Source organism: Mastomys coucha, unplaced genomic scaffold, assembly GCF_008632895.1.
Source record: "Mastomys coucha isolate ucsf_1 unplaced genomic scaffold, UCSF_Mcou_1 pScaffold20, whole genome shotgun sequence".
Classification (NCBI taxonomy): domain Eukaryota; kingdom Metazoa; phylum Chordata; class Mammalia; order Rodentia; family Muridae; genus Mastomys; species Mastomys coucha.
This window is the reverse complement of record NW_022196903.1, coordinates 47059926-47065614: the sequence shown is the minus strand read 5'-3', so window position 1 is coordinate 47065614 and position 5689 is coordinate 47059926. Positions and strand designations below refer to the sequence as shown.

The 5689-nt window shown below is 44.5% G+C and overlaps 1 pseudogene; it reads right to left on the bottom strand.

Annotated features, from left to right (window-relative positions):
• Positions 1-1327: 1327 nt before the first annotated feature.
• LOC116098116 lies at positions 1328-1942 on the bottom strand (annotated as a pseudogene).
• Between the last annotated feature and the right edge of the window lie 3747 nt (positions 1943-5689).

Genomic DNA, 5689 nt, shown 5'->3' with positions numbered 1-5689 from the left:
ACCTAGGTGGGGTATCCCAGCACCCACATGAAGTTCACAACTGTAATTCCAGTACTAGATCCAATCCAATCTTATGACCTCCGCAGACACCAGGCCTGCATTTGGTGTACAGACATACATGCAAGCAAAACAACCACATATGAATAGATTTTTAAAGATTAAAATTAAAGAAAATACTTTAATTTTTTTAAAAATCAAAGAAAAATACTATCTATTTTGTAGAAGGCAAAGATACTGGCAATAGGGATGTCCAGATCAATGGGTGCAATAAAGGGTACACTGAGTCTATTATGGTACTTTTGCCATTGGTCAGTTAATAAACACTGAGTACTTTATGCTGATATTTATATACATACATACATTTGTCTTGCATGCTCTCTGTCTCTCTCTCTCCCTCTCTCACACACACACAGAGGATCACACACACACACACACACACACACACAGGATCTGTTAAAAGGATTTTTACCAAAATATTATTTCATTTTTTTCTTGTGGCTGGCTTTTTACTAATAGAAAAGATACTGATATGTGGTGATATTTTACATTAAAATAAACATCGGAGGATTGTTTATTAGTTAAACCCTAAATATCATGCTGCTGAGTACTGGACTTGCTTGGGTACCGGGTTACTGGACTTCTAGGTTTTGAATCCCTTAAAGACTTCTTGAGACAGCTGAACGGCAGGCAGTCCGAGGTGAGCACTCACAGTAGCTAATGGTCTAACAAGCACTGTCAGGCCGTCGTGCATTTCAGCTGTTCGTTTTGCTGAAGGCAGATAATTTATGCTACATCCCACAGCACAGACCAAGTGCATAAAACCAGAGAGGAATGCTAATGGGACCAACGTTACAAATTCTTAAAGTGACAGGCTTTTTTCTGTTGCTGTTGCTGCTACCTGACTTAGTCTGATTGCAGTCAGATCATGTAGATCTTTTAATAAATGTGGGTAATAATGAAATGCTGAGTCTCGGCAGAGTAAACTCCTGAGTTCAATAGCCATAGCTGACAAAAACTGATGAGCTGCCTGTACAGCAGAGGGTTGTGTTCAAGTGTCTGGCAAGTAGTACACATTTGGGAACTTAGAAAGAATTTTATTTTATTTTTAATTATGGCGCGTGTCTGTGTGTGGATGTGTGCAAGTGACTGTGGAGGCCAGAAGCAATATTACCCCTGTAATAGACAAAGACACTTGTAAGCCACTCAAAGTGGGTACTGGGGACCAAACTCTGGTCCTCTGTAAGAGCAACACATGTTTGTTTGTTTATTTATTTATTTTTTATATAGAACGGCAAACACCTTTATCACACGAGCTATGAATGACGGTTTATTTGCCTTTCCAGGCTTTGATCTTCCGCAGATGGAACTCCAGCTCCTTCCTTGGAGCACATAGCCGTCTGCTCTGCCGCACTGGCCTGGTCTTGAGGCAATACAGGTGAGGAGCTTGCCCTGCTGGAACTGCTCCTCCAGAAGACTGCTGATTTGGGCATTCTTTTTCCTTTCGTCATATTTCTTTTGAATTTTCTTTGATCATTTTTTGTTTAAAATCTCTTCCTCCTCAGGAGTCAGCTTGGCCCCCTTCTTGTGGCCCAGGGACAGTGCATAGTGGGACTCATACCATTGCCAGTACTGTGCTGCCAATAAGCACAATACAGTTCCTCACCAGGGTCTTGGTGTGGACCAGCTCATTACTGGATGCATTGTAGACCACATCAATGACCCTCGTTTTGAGAGTACAACACTCAGAGCCCCAGGAAAAGTTCCCCACATCCAATCTCAGGGCACAGTACTTCTTATTGCCTCCTCGAACATGGACTGTGTGAGGGCCAATGTTAATGTTGGCCGCAGGCCATTCCAGTTCATACTTCTGCTTCCTGTGGTAGGGCTTTCTCTTACCCTGGGTCTTGCGGCGCTTGTGCCAGTTGTCCTGAAAGATGCCCATTGCTCAGCGCTGGCTGGAAAGTGCTCAACATCAATGCCCAAAACATGTTCTTAACCATTGAGGAATCTCTCCAGCCCTGCTTAGGACATTTTTTCTTCTTTCCTTCCTTCCTTTCCTTCCTTCCTTCTCTCCCTCCTTCCCCCTCTTCTCTTTCTTTTGAATGAATAGGGGCTGGGGATACAGCTGAATGGTATATAGCACACGTCTCTCTAAGGTCCATCTCCACCACCATTGTTTAAGATAAAAAGAGGCTCTGGAGAGGTGGGCCAGTGTTTAAGAGTGCTATAGAAGCATGGAGTTCTGAGTTTGGACACCAAGTACCCAAGTAAATATCTGTGTGCACACCCCTGTGACCACAGCAGTACGGGGGGCAGCCAGCAAGCCCCATTGACCCGTGTGTCTCTGCCCCCCAACCCCCGTACTGCTGTTTTCATCAGCTAAGGTCCTTTGGGCCTTAGGAAGCAGGTGAGCTAATAAACTTCCCTTCTGAAACAGTTCTGTTGTAGCCAGTGCTTGTTGACAGCTGCTTTGGTGCGGGGCACTTCCTAATTGCCTTATCAGCTATCACTTAGTCCGTGCAACGTGCACCCTCGCAGAGGAAGGTACTGTTACTCACCCTGCTTCACAGACCAGGAAATTAAAGTGTGGAAGGGCAGTCAAGTCAGCCACTGCAGTTAAACAATGCAGCTAAACGAAGCACGCCTGCCTGGGTTAGGTAAGCAATGGGACTGGGTTTGAACCCAGGTTGTTTGCCCAGCTCTGCTGGCTTAGATCAGAAGCAGTGGCCAGTCCCCAGGCAGGTTTAGACACTGCTGTCCCCTCCCTAGTGAAGCAAGCCTTCTACCTCCCACCCGCCATCCCCAGTCCACCAAGTGAGAAGCATGCAATACTCAGACTCCCATGGAGCGCCTTGGCCCTCTCAGGCCTCCACATGTTGGAATGTCCCATATAGATTTTGTGTTTTCTCATGGTTAGAACATTGACAGCCTTCAAGATTGCCCCGAGGGAGGACAACTTGCTTTCTGACATGTGAAGCACTCTGATTGCAGATGGAGGGTGTTGCAGATGGAGGGTGTGGGTTGCATCTGTCTTGGGTCTGCCTCTGTCTCACTTCCCAGCTGAAATGCCCCAAGCGCTTGCTGCTGCTTTGCGGTCTCTCACTATTTCCCACAGGTGCTTTTTTTTTTTTTTTTTTTTTTTTTTTTAAGGTGATACCTAGACCTCTCTGTTTCATGTCTTGCCAGCTGTCTGGTCTGCTCTCTTCACCTCTGACCACCAAACAGCTGTAGCAAATGGAAAGGAGTACATTTGTTCAAGGTGGGATTGACCGTGGGGTCTGCCTTTGTGCCCCGGTGAGTGTTCCCTGCAGGGGAAGCAGTGTGGAAGTTTGTAACTTTGCTACTCTCCCTGGGAGGTCTTTTAAGTTTTTTTTTTTTGAACACCCCTCCCCCCACGCCTCTAACCAACGTTTGATCTTGCACTCCACTGCTAAACCAGATAACATCTCCTCTACCCCATATCTGGGATGGAACTTCACAGTTTACAAAGTACTTTTCTAGCCTGGTCTCTCATTTAACCCTTTACAACCTAGTGTTAGTGAAGTATTCACCAATTGATGAATGGGAAGATTGGCTCAGTGTTGGTTTAAGTGGTCTGCTCAAGTTCTAGCCATCCATGCTTAGGAATCCCCGGTTCTTTCTACATGATAAAAAGCTATCTACATGTTAGCTTTAAGTAGCTTGATCAACAAGGCGCATGAGACGGAGGGGTATTTCCTTCTGTTGACACTCTTGGTGGCACAGAACATTCTGGAATCTGGGGAACATAATTGCCACACTAATAGCTGTTTCAACAAAGCATGTTGAGATCCTGAGCAGTCAGTACAGCTTCAGGCCACCCCTTTGAACCTCACTTGAACCTCACTTGTCCTCGATTTCTTGTCCTGATGGCCTCTGAGGGCTCCCGTGAAGATCAAATGAGCAAAGCTATAGCTTTGCATAGTCAACTGGAAACTCGAGGAATTACATTCACGCTGATGTTTTTAATTCTGAGTTTTCCTGGCAAACACCACAGGTTCCATTTCCTGTGTGAGTGTCTTTCTTTAGGGCAATCTTGTCTCATACACTCTGGGATTATTTTAGGTTTCATTCTTATTTTTAAAAGGAAGGTGTGAAGAAGAAAGGAAAGGGGAAAAAAACCTAAAACCCTAAGGGTGGAAGAAAGGGATTATCAGACTGGGGGGGCAGTAACTAAAACAAACAAACAAACAAACAATAACAAAACAAGAGTCAAAAAGAAAGTAGAAGGCTGCTTATGATGAGCCAAAAGCTAGCTGTGATCTCTCTCTCTCTCTCTTTCTGTGTGTGTGTGTATGTGTTTAATTTAACCCTCATGGTCACCTTCTGATGGAGATGTTCTCCCTTAGGAAAAAAAAAGAAAAAGAGCTGGAGAGATAGCTCAGTGGTTAAGAGCACTGACTGCTCTTCCAAAGGTCCTGAGTTCAATTCCTAGCAACCACATGGAGGCTCACAACCATCTGTAAAGGGATCTGATGCGCTCTTCTGGTGTGTCTGGAAACAGCTACAGTGTACTCATATAAATAAAATAAATCTTAAAAAAAAAAACTTTAAAGAAAGTATTTGAAATGTACATTTATTTCTAGAATATATTTTATTAGTTTTCATTAATTAACTTATTTATTCACTTTATATCCCATTAGCAGCCCCTTCCCCCTGCCAGTTCCTTCCCTCACAAATCCCCTCCTCCATTACCCACTCCTCTTCTCCTCAGAGAAGGGGAAGCCACCCCCTCCCCCATGGGTATCAACCCACCTTGGGACATCAAGTTGCAGCAGGACTAAGAACATCCTCTCCCACTGAGGCCTGACCAGGCAGTCCATCTAGGGAAAGGGACACAAAGGCAGTAAACAGAGACTGAGACAGTCTCTGGCCCAATTGTTACAGGATCCACATGAAGACCGAGCTGTACATCTGCTACAAATGTGTAGGGGGCCTGGATTTGGCCCCTGCATGCTCTTTGGTTGGTGGTTCAGTCTCTGTGAGCCCCCATGGGCCCAGGTTAGTTGACTCTGTAGGTCTTCGTGTGGTGTCCTTGACCCCTCTGACTTTCTCAATCCTACCCCCCACTCTTCCACAGATAATGAAACAGGCACTGGGTGGTTGAATATCGTGCACAGGCCTGGCAGCCCTTGAGAGACTGGTAGAGCTGGAAGGTCTGCTTGGCTTTGCTCTAGGTCTGGAGATATGGCTCAGCAGTTGAGAGCACTTGGTGATCTTGCACAGAAGCCGGTACCCAGATGATGGCTCACAATCATTTGTAATCATCTGGTTCTAGAGGACCCACCCTCTCCTGACCTCGTTGGGCACAAGGCATGCACAGGATGCACATACATACATGTAGGCAAGTACTCATTCACATAAAATAAAATAAATCTAAAAAAAAATTTAAAAACTAAATTTTTTCTTTTAAAATTCCTGACAGATATTCTTTCAAACTACATTGTCCATGTCCAGAGTTTTTGGTCTATGTCTCCATCCTTTTAGCATCCTACATGGAGTCACTGTTTTTCCTTTCTCTGAATAGGTAATATATTTATACATATTTATATAGTTCAAAAATAAAACGTATGAGAAAGGCAGTCATAAGAATTCTCTTTCCAAGGAACATTACTTCATTGCTGGTGGGATTGCAAACTGGTACAACCACTCTGGAAATCAATTTGGCGGT